Genomic DNA, 16868 nt, shown 5'->3' on the forward strand with positions numbered 1-16868 from the left:
CTAATTGATGACCTATCTATTACGACTATTCAACTAGGCATTCATTTTTGTCCCACATTTTTTAATTGGAAAAATGAAAATGAACACTGTAAGTCTGCATGACCTTTGATGCTTGCACTAATTACCGTCTTCATGAAATTAAGTTATTATCTTTACCGGTTGTGTATGTATATTTGTAAGATAATTAATCAATGGAGTGAATGATATTCTCATGGATGAAACTGCTACATACTAAATAAACTGATATTTTAACTTAATTGCTTCTATTTGGTTTTGTTTATTATTGGACAAATGTAACAGATAGATTTTAGAATGAATTATTTGTACAATTCATTGTGTCATACTTAATACACAGCATATTCTTGAAAACGTTAAAGCTTTATCAAGATGTACAGTAGCTAGAAAAGCACTCGTTCCTTAAGCTTGATAATGCTTATTTTGATAGAAGGAATAAAATGTGCATTATGCAGGTAGCATACTGGTAAACTATCATAAACTATTTAAACTAAACTAAACTATCACGATGTAGCTGCAAAAATACTTGTTCCTTAAGCTTGATAATGGTTATTTTGATAGAAGGTGTAAAATGTGCATTTTACTACCTGCACAGTGAACTGGCAGTGTGGTTATTTGGCATGTATGAGCTAAGCATTCTCATGATCAGATACAAGGTATTTATACTATAATAAATAGGGGATGGACCAGGTGATTTTCCTATTGTAATGTTGGAATTTCTATATTTACATATTCCATAATTAATGATTAAGTAGCTAAGCATAGAACCGGACAAAGGACCATATGTTTAAAAATTTTTACAAATTTTGCACCGTATAATATTGATGGATTTAACTTTCAGTAGGCCCAATTAAATGTGATTGAGGAAATTAAAAAATTGAACAGTAGAATTCATGTTCAAGGCAAAAGGAAATTACTCGAGCACTGAAGGTGTGCAGTGAATAACTCCTATTGACTATCTATCTATCTATCTATCTATCTATCTATCTATCTATCTATCTATCTATCTATCTATCTATCTATCTATCTATCTATCTATCTATCTATCTATCTATCTATCTATCTATCTATCTATCTATCTATCTATCTTTAAAACTCTGTGTGTTTCTGCCTGTCTTGTGGGTGCCAGCCTGTGGGTGCCAGCCTTTGATTCGTTGCTACGCCAACACCAGACGCAGAAACGCCGAAATTTTTTCCATTTCGGTAGAGATTTCACTTTTCATTCCAAGCATCCACTCCTGATTAAATTTCGTCGTGTTTATATACAAATTTTTAATAAAATCCTTCTCCCCCCTCCCACTCACTCATTTTGTCACCTCCTGCTGGCCAGCGACCATAATGGCTGCTGGCGCCCGCCTCTCGCCTCAAAGACACCATTTAAATACAGCCACACTGCTGAGTGCTGGAATCTTATGTTCGGGAACGGCTTGAGTTGGAGGACCATGTCTCCCGTGGGGGCTATGGGTAGGGAACGGGTGCGTTGGGGGAGCAGACCCAACGGGTCTGCACTTGGTCTAGTATATTACTAAAACTCTCATCTTGTCTGTGTCTGTGCGTGGGTGTGTGTGTGCGTGCGTGCGTGTCCATCATGCCCTGAATTACGCCAAAACAGTACATGATAGCATTACAAATTTTGGACCACCTTACCCAGCATTGTCCGGTGGTGTGGTGTATCAAGTTTCATTCAGATTGATGTTATATTTTTCAAGTTAATCTCATTTTTCAACTTTACAAAATCCAGTTGGAGAAAAATCACAGTGGCAGTTAGCAGCTATGACGTCACAATGGGATCTTATTTACGTAAACTGCCCGTAGCAGTGCTCCACTTGACAATGACATTACAATGGGATCAGCTGCTTCCACCTCAAGGGGGTGGGGAGGGGAGAGGGGTAATGGAGGGAGGGTGGGAGTGAGATTAAAAAAAAAAATCTGTTTAAATTAAATTCTTGGGAGGGCGGTTTCATTTACAAAAAAACATTGAGGTTTTAATTGTGGGGAGGGGGGTGGAATAGGGGAGAGGTTTCATTTACAAAAAAAATCCAGAATTTTCCTTGTGGGGGTGGGATTGGGGGGGGGGAGGTGAGTGCCGATGCCACTCCCCACCCTCCCATGTTGGCTCCAGGGTACTGAGGGTAGGGGAAAGGAGGGAGGGAGAGGTGAGGGAGGGAAGGGGGAAGGAAAGGAGGGGAAATGTTATTTAAACAATGTGTTTAGTGGGGGAGTGAGATAGGGGAGAGGTGAGGAGTGGGGGAGCAGGGGGATAGATGTAGAGGAGGGGGTAGAGAGGGGATAGGGGCTATGGAGGGAGGAAGGTAGCGACTGAGGGTAGGGGAAAGGAGAGGGGGGGAGCGGTGAGGGAGGGAGTGGGTGAGGGTGGGAGGAGAGGGGAAGAAGAAGGAGAGTGAAGAGGAAGGGGAGGGAGTGCTGGGATGTGAGGGGAAATGAGCCGCGCCTGCGCAGTTGGGGGCTGTGGGTGAGTGGTGGAATATTGCATTGGTGGAACGGGATGCAATGGGTCCCAGTTGGTCGAGTATATTACTAAAACTCTCATCTTGTTTGTTTCTAGGTCTGTGAGTCTGCCCATGTAATCCTGAAATTACGCCATAATGGTACACGATAGCACTACAATTTTTGGCCCACACTCACAATTCTTTTGGTGTGGTGTATCAAGTTTCGTTCAGATAGATGGTATATTTTATGTTATTAACATTTTAACTTAAAAAAAATTCAAACAGCGCCCCCACATAGGACACCCAGCCACAGTTCTGGCCTTTGCAGAATTTCAGGCCACCATCTATATTTCCTTTTGCCTGTCCTTGCCTTGGCTCACAATGGGGGCACAATCGCTCCATGGGTACGTTTTTTCATTTGATGAATTTTAACTTAATTTCTGCCCCCCCCCCCAGGGCCCTGGCCCGGGGTTGGAGCCGATGCGGGTTCTGGGGGCGGCGAGAGGCCGGGCCGGCGAACCGGTCCTCGGTGCTGTGGCTGGGGCTGGATTTGCTGCTTTGGGAAAGAGAAAATTGGTAACCGGGGCTCCACGCCACTCGGCCCGCCCCCCCCCCCATGGCCTCTCCTGCAGCTCCAGACCGCTCAGCCCATCCACCCCCCCCCCCCCCCCCCCGCCGCCGACGTGGTGGAGAAATGGCGCCGGCAGTGGTTTACATCGAAATCCTGGGGAGACAAGGAGGGAGACTGGGGGGATTGAGGGAGAGGAGGGGGTAGGGAGGCAGAGGGTGAGGAAAGTGGTGGAAGTGAGGAAGGAGAGTGGGGGGGGGGGTGGGATAGGGGGGAGGTGAGGAGTCGTGGAGGATGGGGATCGTGGGAAAGGAGGAGGGTAGGGAGGGGATAGGGGTTATGGAGGAAGGGAGGGAGTGACAGAGGGTAGGGGAAAGGAGAGGGAGGGAGAGGTGAGGGAGGAAGTGGGGGAGGGGAGGAGGAGAGGGGAATGAAGAGGGTGCATGAAGAGAAGGGGGAGGAAGTGCTGGGGGGTGAGGGGGAATGGAGGAGGGTAGGGGTAGGAAGAGGGATGGTGAGGTAATGGAGGAGGGGAGGGGGAAGAGAGAGGAGGGGAAGGAGGGGGTGTGGGGGGAAAGCAGAGGAGGGTTGGTGGAGGGTGGGGGAAGGGTGGATACTGGAGAAGGGGAATAGGGGACTGAAGAGGGAGAGTGAGATGCATTCACATTGATCTTATTTTTACAAGTTATTGCCATTTAAAATTTTATAAACATCAGCCGTGCCTGCGCAGTGGCTGGCTATGGGTGAGTGGTGGAATATTGTGTTCGGGGCCCAGCCCTCCCATGTGACAGGGACCCAACGGGTCCCACTTGGTCTAGTAATCATTAAATCTTGTTGTAGCTTAACGTTGACTAGTTGGTAGCTTGTCGTGGACAATGTCATGGGGTGGGTGCATTTTTGCCACAGTTGCCTAAGTGGGACAGGGCCTATACACCAGCACATTTTCTGTCTATCTTCAAGAAGGACTTGGACAGTTACTTGAATAGGAAAGGTTTATTGGGCAGAAAGATCTCGACCCAAAACGTCAATTATGCCTTTTCTCCAGAGATGCTGCCTGACCTGTTGCATTTTGTGTCTCTCTTTGGTGTAAACCCAGCAACCGCACCTTCCAACACAGTCAGTAAATCTTGCCAGTTACTTGTATGTGACAAACTTCCAGATCTACGGATTTCTGTGAAGCACAGGATCACTATCTTCTGTCACTGCTCCAATTGTGTTTTTACATTTAGTCACAGAATATGAGAAAAATAAACTCCTGATAGCTACAGCACTGCCTGTTTTAAACCTTTTATCAAGGTCATTACTCAGTACATACATCAATCATGTGAAAACAGAAGACCTGGATTTCTCCCAGCTAACAATGATCTATTCTACACGTTCCTTGAACTCCATCCCCTTTGTCCTGTTTTCACATCTTATATACCCTTATCTATGTATCTCCATCTCCCCTGATATCTGTCTGAAGAAGGGTCTCGACCCGAAACATCACCCATTCCTTCTATCCAGAGATGCTGTCTGTCCCACTGAGTTACTCCAGCATTTTGTGTCTATCTTCGATTTAAACCAGCACCTGCAGTTCTTTGTGTAAGAAAAGATTGGCTGGTGTTTGATTCACAAAGAGCAAAACACATTGGCGGCATGGTGTCACAGCGGTTGAGTTGCTGCCTTACAGTGCTTGCAGCGCCGGAGACCCAGATTCGATCCGGACTATGGCTGCTGTCTGTACGGAGTTTATACGTTCTATCCGTGACCTGCGTGGGTTTTCTCAGAGATCTTCGGTTTCCTCCCACACTCCAAAGACGTACAGGTTTATATGTTAACTGGCTTGGTATAAGTGTAAATTGTCCCTGGTGTGTGTAGGATAGTGTTAGTGTGCGGGGATCGCTGGTCGGTGCAAATCTGGTGGGCCGAAGGGCCTGTTTCCGTGCTGTATCTCTGAACTCAAACTAAACTAAAGATGAGGTGTCCATCCTTGTCAGAATTGAACCAACTTCTTCAGGGTCAGCTTCGATCATAATCGTCTCCAGTATATTTCAGAAGTTTTCTGGGAAATCCACCCAGGAAATGCACACCAGGATCAGAATCAGGAGAATTGTGAAATTCATGGGCCTCTCCCACAGGCGATTTTTCAGCGGACTGCCGGGGACTGTCAAGTTGCCGGCAGTCGCTATAAAACCGGCAACTGGAAGGCCGACTGTCAGAGAGGAACACACACAAACAAATCGCTTCCGTCACCAGCCCGTTATGCAGGCGGGGACAAGGCAAGCGGGGCGAGAGCTGTCTAAAGAATTAATACGTTGCAAAGCCAAGGTGATAGAGACACACACCGCGATGAACAGGAAGGTTGGCGCTGTAAAAAACGGCTAAAGCACAGTGTACGGTAAGTCCTTTAAAAGAGGGGGGGAGAATGGGGGAGAAGGAGACAACTTTTATGAAGCCTAGATACACAGCTGTGAAGCACGGCGGACATTTAACATTACCGGTCGGTTATCCTTCGTTCTGAAAACTACTGCTTACCTTTAATTTCCTAATGAGCCAATTAAATTCACCGGCTACAACCTACGAGAACCTTCGACCTCCTAGCGACCCACCTACGGCACGAGAATTCTCGCTACTCTCCATGGGGGCTTCATTCTAGTTGCCGCTAATTTTCAACATGTTGAAAAATTCACGGTGACCACAATGAAGCCGCGACTAGTTCCCAGAATGCGGGAACTCCTCGCGACCATGAAGGCGACTCTCCGACAACCACCTGCGAACATGTGGCGACCGCATAGTCTCCTGCAGTCGCCGAAAAAGTCGCCTAAGTGGGAAAGGCCCATATCTGCAGGGGCTCTGACAGAGATATACATATCTTCTCAGGGCGCTGAACTGATGCCACATAACTGAAGGTCAGCAAATGTGATGCCTTTGTTTGCCAACACTTGGAAAGTAAGAGATTGATAAAGGTTTGTCAATATGACTTTATACGACCTACCTGATCTCCCAGGTTGCTGAACACTTTAATCCTCCTTCCCATTCCCACACTGACCTTTCTGTCCTGGGCCTCCTCCACTGTCAGAGTGAGGCTAAATGCAAATTGGAGGAACAGCACCTCATATTTCACTTGGGCAGCTTACAGCCCAGTGGTATGACTTGATTTATCTAACTTCAAGTAGCCCCTGCACTCCCTCTCTCTCCATCCCTCCCCCACCCAAGTCACACCAGCTTTCATTCTCACCTAGCAAATAGCTACCAATGGCCTGTTCCCTTTATCATCGAACTGTTTTGCATATCTTTCACTCATTTGTTTTACATCTCTCAGCATCACCATCTTTATCTCTCGTTTCTCTTTTCCGTGACTTTCAGTCTGTCTGAAGAAGGGTCTCACCCCCCGAAACACCACTCATTCCTTCCCTCCAGAGATGCTGCCTGACCCACTGAGTTATCCAGCATTTTGTATCTATCTTTGGTTTGAACCAGCAGCTGCAGTTCCTTCTTACTCAAAGCAGGGGTCACAGAAATTAAAAAATTGCTGCTATTTTTCCCTATATGTAGAATATATATGTACATATATAGAATATGGATGCATATATATATATATATATATAAATATATTCCATATATTCTATACTCTCTCTCTCTCTCTCTCTCTCTCTAAATATATATACATAGTGTGTGTGTATATACAGTATATATATATATGTGTGTGTGTGTGTGTATATATACATATATGTATATGTGCGTGTGTGTGTGTGTGTGTATGTGTACATATATGTATATATATATATATATGTGTGTGTGTGTGTGTGTGTATGTGTACATATATGTATATATATATATATATATATATATATGTGTGTGTGTGTGTGTGTGTGTGTGTATATATATATATATATATATATATATATATATATGTGTTTGTGTATATATATATATATATATATATATATTGATACAAATACATCGATAGATGCTCCTGAACACATCATCAGTGATGTAACCTGCGGTTATTGGGTGTTTCGGGTCTTTCAACATCAGACACCCTCACCCAGGCGACCCAGCCGTGGTTGATCAGACCACAACTTGTGTTCAGGTGGCATTCGCTCCTCCCCATGGACCTCCTCTCCTGATCCAGAGCCATCTCGAGGCCTTCTCCACTGCCTCTGTGGTGTTCTTGATGGCCCTTCTCCTCGCCGCTCCGTTGATGCCCAGTGCACTCAAGACTTTGTAGAGCGATTGCCCTGCAAAACCTCTGCAGCCAACCTCGATGGGCATACACCTTGCCTTCCAGCCCTGCTTGCGGCAGTCCATGACCAGTTCTTCATACTTGGCCAACTTCCTCTAGTGGGCCTCCTCCAGACGGTCCTCCCACGGCACTGTCAGTTCCAACAAGATTGATAGATAGGTTCTTTATTGTCATTATAACATGTAAACATGTACAACTAAATTAAAAATGCCAACCAGTCAGTGCACCATTCACACATTATCTAAAAGCTAACGATACGTAAAAGAGAAATATCTAAAATAAACAACTAAAATAAATAACATGAAAAAAAAGGCATAAACACACAACTATACAATCTTCTGTCGATTGCACAATCCCTTTGGTATGTAGCGCACCTCCGCTCATTTGGTGGCTATATTAAGTGTAGTTATTGCTGTGGGATAAAAACTGTTTTTGAGTCTGTTTGTCCTTGTCCTCATTGATCTGTACCGTCTGTCTGACGGCAACAGTTCAAACAGGGAGTGTCCAGGGTGGGAAATGTCCTTTATAATGTTCTGGGATTTCTTGAGACAGTGGGAACTGTGTAAGTCCTCCAAGGTGAGGAGCGGGCAGCCGACAATCCTCTGGGGGTTGTCAATGGCCCTCTGGAGCGCTTTCCTCTTAGCCGCTGTGCAGCTGGTGTACCACACGCATACACAGTATGTTAGGATGCTCTCTATGGAGCACCGATAAAAGGACAGAAGCAGTCTCTGGGTGATGTTATTCTTCCTGAGCACCCTCAGGAAGTGCAGTCTCTGCTGGACCTTTTTCAGCAGCGCAGAGGTGTTCATGTTCCATGTCAGGTCCTCCTCAATGTGGATTCCCAGGAAGCAGAAATCCGCCACCCTCTCCACACAGTCCCCTCTGATGGTTAATGGTGTAATGTCCGTTTTCTTCTTCCTGTAGTCTATTATGAGCTCCTTGGTCTTTGAAGTGTTGAGGAGCAGGTTATTCTCTCCACACCACACTGTCAGCTGCTCCACCTCATCCCTGTATGCATCATGCAAGACAATGTTTTTGGTCGCCTCTGAGACCAGGAGGATATCTGGCCTCAGGGTGGTCGTGGCAATGTACTGTGGGAACTTCAGCTGCTTCACCAGGTCTACGGAAAGCTGCCAGTCCTGCGCAATCGCCAGGATTCCTGACAGATTCCTGGCTGCTGTGGTTCTTGGCAGCTGCACTCTGGCCTTCACGAAGGTGATCATCTGGGTGGTGGGGCGTTCTCCTCTACAGCTGCTGATTCCCATGCTGATGGCTTCTGCAATGGGTTTGAGAACCTGGTCATGACGCCATGTGTACCGGCCCTGCCCAAGAGCCTTTGGGCAACAGCTCAGGATGTGTTCCAACGTCCCCTTGCCTGAGCATTGCGGGCAATCTGGAGATTCCGCTTTGTCCCAGATGAAGAGGTTCGATGGGCTGGGCAGGACATCATACACTGCCTGGACCAGGAACTTGATGCGTTGTGGTTCAGCCTGCCAGAGCTTAGTCCATGTGACTTTTCGGTCCATGGCCTGCTCCCACCTTGTCCAGGCTCCCTGCTGCCTCAATCCAACTGCTCTGGTACACCTCTCCTCCTCCACCACTGCCCCCACTTCCTCCTGGACCAGCCTGCGCCTCTCCTTCCCCTTGGCCTTGTCAAACTGGGGAGATGGGAAGATTCCCAGGCCTGCTCTTCCCCGAGTCACTGCTCCCACCAGGACTCTGTGGCGTATCCGGGACTCTGCTTGCAGCACGGCTTCGCCGGCTCTCCACTTCCTCCCAGTTTTCACCTCCACCCCTGCTTGAGCCACCTTGGGGTCGCTGGAGTCCCTGTACATCATCACCTCTCTGGCCCGAGTCACCTTGAACTCCTCCTCCAGAGACTTCAGGGGCAGCTGGAGCTTGGTGTTATTTCCGTAAAGGGCGATGCTGCTAAGGCTCCTGGGCAGTCCCAGCCACCTTCTGAGAAAGCTGCTGACTTTCCTCTCAAATCTCTCTACGATCAATATTGGGACTTTGTAGACAAGCAGTGGCCAGAGTATCCTTGGCAGGATACCATGCTGGTAAATCCATGCCTTGAACTTGCCGGGAAGCCCCAACCGGTCCACTGCTCTCAACCAGCTCTCCAGCTCCTGACAGGTTGCCTGGACAGATACTGTATCCTTCAGGCTGCTGTTAAACACCTTGCCAAGACTCTTCACTGGCCTTTCGGAGACAGTTGGGATTGGTGTCTCTTCGATGCTGAAGCAGAACCTGTCCATGACTTTGCCCTCCTTCAGCACCAGTCACCTTGATTTTCCTGGATTAAACCTCATCCTTGCCCATCCAATCAGTTTCTCCAACCCCTGCAGGATCCACCTATCTCCTGGCACTGACTCAGTGGTGACAGTCAGGTCGTCCATGAAGGCTCTGATTGGTGGTTGGCGCACTCCTGACTTGGTCCGAGGGCCCCGGCACTCTGGGTCAGCAGACTTGACGATCATGTTCATCGCCAAGGCAACAAGGATCACAGAGATGGTACAGCCTGTGATGATCCCAACCTCCAGTCTGTGCTACTCTGATGTTACTGACCCTGATGAGACTCTCATGCTGAACTGGTTGTAATAGTCCAGGATGAGATCTGCCACTTGGCCCGGCACATGATGCTTGGCCATGACTGTCTAGATCAGCTTGTGCGGGATGGAACCGTAGGCGTTGGCCAGGTCAAGCCAGAGCACTGTCAGGTTTCCCTTGTTCTCCCTGGCTTCTCTGATGAGTTGGGTCACCACTCCCGTGTGCTCTAGACACCCCGGCACTCCAGATAAGCCTCCCTTTTGCACTGAGCTGTCGATGTAGCCATTGCTGGAGAGGAAGTTGGTCAGCCGCCTCGCCACTATGCTGAAGAAGATCTTGCCTTCAACACTTAGCAAGGAGATGATTCTGAACTGATCGATCTTCTTGGAATCTTCCTCCTTTGGGATCCAGACTCCTTCAGCGAATCGCCACTGATGCGCCACTTTTCCTCTCCTCCAGATGACTTTCAGGATCTTCCACAGCCGTTTCAGTAACAAGAGGCAGTTCTTGTAGACACTGTAGGGGACTCCGCTCGGGCCAGGGGCTGAGCCAGATATATGTATATATATATACACCGAGAGAGAGAGGTTCTTATATACATACACATGTGTGTATATATATATATATATATATATATAAAATATTCTATATATGTATATTCTATATATGTACACACACACACACACACACACACACACACACACACACACACACACACACACACACACACACACACACACACACACACACACACACACACACACACACACACACACACATATAACATATTAATATACATTTCTGCTATTGCCTGCAAATATTAAATTCCAACTCTCAGCAGAAGTAAGAGCATGAGAAATGGAATTTGTAGCCATTGCTGGTGATCCATTTTGTGTTAACAGAGGGAGAAGATGTACATGTACATTCTGGCACTGGATAATTGTTCGGCACGGACTTGTAGGGCCGAGATGGCCTGTTTCCGTGCTGTAATTGTTATATGGTTATATGGTTATATGGTTAAGGGTTTCGGACCGAAACGTTGCCTATTTCCTTCGCTCCATAGATGCTGCTGCACCCGCTGAGTTTCTCCAGCATTTTTGTGTACCATCGATTTTCCAGCATCTGCAGTTCCTTCTTAAACACGTACATTCTGGCACTGGATGGGGACACGGAATTCCAACCATCTGCTGTGACTCAGCTGATTGACCGACTGAGGAGATACCCTAAAGTCAGAGCTGTTTGTGGACGCATACACCCAAGTGGGTTTGGTCGGTAATTAAATCAGCACATGTGCTGCCTTTAGCATGAGTGTCCTGCCGCCTATACATCTAATCAATCATTTAAAGACCTTCTGTCAAACCAAACTTGTGTTTGTGGCTTACTTGCTAATCCTCACATCATGCATGGATTTCAGAAGATCATGTCCTTTATAGGATCAAGAACTAACACAGTTGGACAGACAATTATGTAGAATTTCATACAAAATGTGCAGAAGTTTAGTTTAGTTTAGTTTAGTTTAGTTTTGTTCAGAGATAAAGTGCAGAAACTTGCCCTTCGACCCACCGAGTCCGCACTGGCCAGCGATCAAGATCTTCTCCGAGATCTTCGGTTTCCTCCCACACTCCAAAGATGTATGGGTTTGTAAGTTAATTAGCTTGGTATAAAATGTAAATTGTCCCTAGTGTGTGTAGGATCGTGTTAATGTTCAGGGATTGATGGTTGTCGCGATTTTGAAAATCCTCACCCATTCCCCTCAATATCTCGATCACCCTCACTCCCACTGTCTCTCACCACCAATCACTTATCTGACTATTGTGTCCTAAACCTGTTGATTCCTGGCCTTAACTTCCAAGGACTGATTGTTATGAAGACCAGAATATGACTGTGTAGGAAGGAACTGCAGATGCTGGTTTACACCAAAGATGGACCCAGAAATGCTGGAGTAACTCAGCGGGACAGGCAGCATCTCTGTAGAGAAGGAATGGGTGACGTTTCGGGTCAAGACCCTTCTTCAGTATGAGTGGGAGCCTGGACACTGCAATGGACCAGATTGCTGTCTCTAGACTTAGTATTGCAATAACGTTGGGATAATTGTTGTGATTTGTTTGCTTTCTTTTACGTGCACAAGTTAACTACAAAGTAAAGATTGGTATCTATAATCACCTTGAGGCTGTGAGTTTGACGGCATATTATGTGGGATATATTATGCAGCCCTGGACCAGGCGCTGCCGCGGGCCCCCAAGGAGACCCGCGCTGATATAACTCTGTTTCACGGAGCATATCATGATGGAGCATCCTTTCCATAAAGTGCCCTATCCGGGATAAACGCCCGAAGATGTTATCCATCACTGCGGGTGGCGAATCCTCCTGGCCTGACTCGTCTTAGTAAACAGGCCTATCAGACTTCTTCTTGGCTTTCCCCCCTTTCGGGGTTGCCAAGGTGCTTCGGACAGGCACCAAGTCTGAAGTTACTGACCGTACCGTCAGCGACTCGGACAGCGAAATCGACGGCCGCTGGCTACCCGCACTCCCGCGGTCCTCGTAGCCGGTTTCCCCGCAGCCCGTCTGGACTTCGCCCTGAATTTTTCCATAATTAGTTCGAACTCCAACTCTGTAAGAAAATTTTTCAAACGAAAAGACGACCTCAGAATAAGTTTAAAACGTACCTGTAGGGTTTTTAAACTTACCGCTGGAGGAGCGACGCTCCTCCCAGCCAGTCGTGTGCCACGCGTTAGACGTATTGACGCGCATGCGGGCTGGCGGGCTTCTTCACGTAGTCACTCACGTGACTCCGAAGTAAAATATATATTTCTGCTATTGCCTGCAAATGTTAAATCCAACTCTTCTGCTGAGAAGTAAGTGCATGAGAAATGGAATTTGTAGCCATTGTTGGTGATCCATTTTGTGTTAACAGAGGGAGAAGATGTACATGTACATTGTGGAGAAACTCAGCGGGTGCAGCAGCATCTATGGAGTGAAGGAAATATTCAGACTGAGGAGCGAGGTGGAGGATAAATGCGTGGCTGAAAGACTGCTGCAGAGGGCAGGGATTCAAGTTTCTGGATCATTGGGACTTCTTTTGGGGAAGGTGGGACCTGTACAGAAAGGACGGGTTGCACTTGAATCCGAGGGGGACCAATATCCTGGCGGCGAAATTTGCAAAGGCTACTGGGGAGACTTTAAACTAGAATGGTTGGGGCGAGGGACTCAAATAGAGAAATCTAGTAGACAGAATGGGAGGCAGGAAGCAGAAAAGGGAAGCACTCGGACACAAGAGGAGAAAGAAGAAAAAGGAAATAAACAGAATAAGAGGCGGTGGGTTTCTTAAATGTGCATATTTTAATGCTAGGAGCATTGTAAGAAAGGTGGATGAGCTTAGAGTCTGGATAGACACCTGGAAGTATGATGTTGTGGCGATCAGTGAAACATGGTTGCAGGAGGGCTGTGATTGGAAACTAAATATTCCAGGATTTCGTAGCTTCAGGTGTGATAGAATTGGAGGGGCAAGAGGTGGAGGTGTTGCATTGCTAGTCAGGGAAGATATTACAGCAGTGCTTTGGCAGGATAGATTAGAGGGCTCATCTAGGGAGGCTATTTGGGTGGAACTGAGAAGTGGGAAAGGTGTAGCAACACTTATAGGGGTGTATTATAGACCGCCAAATGGGAATCGAGAATTGGAAGAGCAAATATGTAAGAAGATAGCAGATATTAGTAGTAAGTACAAGGTAGTGATTGTGGGAGATTTCAACTTTCCACACATAGACTGGGAAACACATTCTGTAAATGGGCTGGATGGTTTGGAGTTTGTAAAATGTGTGCAGGATAGTTTTTTGCAGCAATACATAGAGGTACCTACTAGAGGAGGGGCAGTGCTGGACCTCCTGTTAGGAAATGAGACGGGACAGGTGGCGGAGGTATGCGTTGGGGAGCACTTCGGGTCCAGTGATCACAATACCATTAGTTTCAATATAATTATGGAGAGGGTCAGAACTGGACCTAGCGTTGAGATTTTTGATTGGAGAAAGGCTACCTTTGATGAGATGCGAAATGATTTAAAAGGAGTGAACTGGGACATTTTGTTTTATGGGAACGATGTAGAAGAGAAATGGAGGACATTTAAAGGGGAAATTTTAAGAGTACAGAATCTTTATGTTCCTGTTCGGTTGAAAGGAAACGGTAAAAATTGGAAAGAGCCCTGGTTTTCAAGGGAAATTGGACATCTTGTTCGGAAAAAGAGGGAGATCTACAATAATTATAGGCAGCATGGAGTGAATGAGGTGCTTGAGGAGTATAAGGAATGTAAAAAGAATCTTAAGAAAGAAATTAGAAAAGCTAAAAGAAGACATGAGGTTGCTTCGGCAAGTAAGGTGAAAGTAAATCCAAAGGGTTTCTACAGCTATATTAATAGCAAAAGGATAACGAGGGTTAAAATTGGTCCATTGGAGAGACAGAGTGGACAGCTATCTGCAGAGCCAAAAGAGATGGGGGAGATATTGAACAATTTCTTTTCTTCGGTATTCACCAAGGAGAAGGATATTGAATTATGTGAGGTAAGGGAAACTAGTGGAGTAGCTATGGATATTATGAGTTTCAAAGTAAAAGAAGTACTGACACTTTTGAAAAATATAAAAGTGGATAAGTCTCCAGGTCCTGACAGGATATTCCCTAGGACATTGAGGGAAGTTAGTGTAGAAATAGCCGGGGCTATGACAGAAATATTTCAAATGTCATTAGAAACGGGAATAGTCCCCGAGGATTGGCGTACTGCGCATGTTGTTCCATTGTTTAAAAAGGGTTCTAAGAGTAAACCTAGCAATTATAGACCTGTTAGTTTGACTTCAGTGGTGGGCAAATTAATGGAAAAGATACTTAGAGATAATATATATAAGCATCTGGATAAACAGGGTCTGATTAGGAACAGTCAACATGGATTTGTGCCTGGAAGGTCATGTTTGACTAATCTTCTTGAATTTACTGAAGAGGCTACGAGGGAAATTGACGAGGGTAAAGCAGTGGATGTTGTCTATATGGACTTTAGTAAGGCCTTTGACAAGATTCCTCATGGAAGGTTGGTTAAGAACGTTCAACTGTTGGGTATAAATGCAGGAGTAGCAAGATGGATTCAACAGTGGCTGAATGGGAGACGCCAGAGGGTAATGGTGGATGGCTGTTTGTCGGGTTGGAGGCAGGTGACTAGTGGGGTGCCCCAGGGATCTGTGTTGGGTCCTTTGTTGTTTGTCATGTACAGCAATGATCTGGATGAAGGTGTGGTAAATTGGATTAGTATGTATGCAGATGATACCAAGATAGGGGGTGTTGTGGATAATGAAGAGGATTTCCAAAGTCTACAGAGTGATTTAGGCTTTTTGGAAGAATGGGCTGAAAGATGGCAGATGGAGTTTAATGCTGATAAATGTGAGGTGCTACACCTTGGCAGGACAAATCAAAATAGGACGTACATGGTAAATGGTAGGGAATTGAAGAATGCAGTTGAACAGAGGGATCTGGGAATAACCGTGCATAGTTCCTTGAAGGTGGAATCTCATATAGATAGGGCGGTAAAGAAAGCTTTTGGTATGCTAGCCTTTATAAATCAGAGCACTGAGTATAGAAGCTGGGATGTAATGTTAAAATTGTACAAGGCATTGGTGAGACCAAATCTGGAGTATGGTGTACAATTTTGGTCGCCCAATTATAGGAAGGATGTCAACAAAATAGAGAGAGTACAGAGGAGATTTACTAGAATGTTGCCTGGGTTTCAACAACTAAGTTACAGAGAAAGGTTGAATAAATTAGGCCTTTATTCTCTGGAGCGCAGAAGGTTAATGGGGGACTTGATAGAGGTCTTTAAAATGATGAGAGGGATAGACAAAGTTGATGTGGACAAGCTTTTCCCTTTGAGAATAGGGAAGATTCAAACAAGATGACATGACTTCAGAATTAAGGGACAGAAGTTTAGGGGTAACATGAGGGGGAACTTCTTTACTCAGAGAGTGGTAGCGGTGTGGAATGAGCTTCCAGTGGAAGTGGTGGAGGCAGGTTCGTTGGTATCATTTAAAAATAAATTGGATAGGCATATGGATGAGAAGGGAATGGAGGGTTATGGTATGAGTGCAGGCAGGTGGGACTAAGGGAAAATAATTGTTCGGCACGGACTTGTATGGCCGAGATGGCCTGTTTCCGTGCTGTAATTGTTATATGGTTATATGGTTATATGGTTAAGGGTTTCGGACCGAAACTTTGCCTATTTCCTTCGCTCCATAGATGCTGCTGCACCCGCTGAGTTTCTCCAGCATTTTTGTGTACCACCGATTTTCCAGCATCTGCAGTTCCTTCTTAAACACGTACATTCTGGCACTGGATGGGGACACGGAATTCCAACCATCTGCTGTGACTCAGCTGATTGACCGACTGAGGAGATACCCTAAAGTCAGAGCTGTTTGTGGACGCATACACCCAAGTGGGTTTGGTCGGTAATTAAATCAGCACATGTGCTGCCTTTAGCATGAGTGTCCTGCCGCCTATACATCTAATCAATCATTTAAAGACCTTCTGTCAAACCAAACTTGTGTTTGTGGCTTACTTGCTAATCCTCACATCATGCATGGATTTCAGAAGATCATGTCCTTTATAGGATCAAGAACTAACACAGTTGGACAGACAATTATGTAGAATTTCATATAAAATGTGCGGAAGTTTAGTTTAGTTTAGTTTTGTTCAGAGATAAAGTGCAGAAACTTGCCCTTCAACCCACCGAGTCCGCACTGGCCAGCGATCAAGATCATCTCCGAGATCTTCGGTTTCCTCCCACACTCCAAAGATGTATGGGTTTGTAAGTTAATTAGCTTGGTATAAAATGTAAATTGTCCCTAGTGTGTGTAGGATCGTGTTAATCACCCATTCCCCTCAATATCTCGATCACCCTCACTCCCACTGTCTCTCACCACCAATCACTTATCTGACTATTGTGTCCTAAACCTGTGGATTCCTGGCCTTAACTTCCAAGGACTGATTGCCATGAAGACCAGAATATGACTGTGTAGGAAGGAACTGCAGA

This window comes from Amblyraja radiata, chromosome 8 (genome assembly GCF_010909765.2).
Source record: "Amblyraja radiata isolate CabotCenter1 chromosome 8, sAmbRad1.1.pri, whole genome shotgun sequence".
Classification (NCBI taxonomy): Eukaryota; Metazoa; Chordata; class Chondrichthyes; order Rajiformes; family Rajidae; genus Amblyraja; species Amblyraja radiata.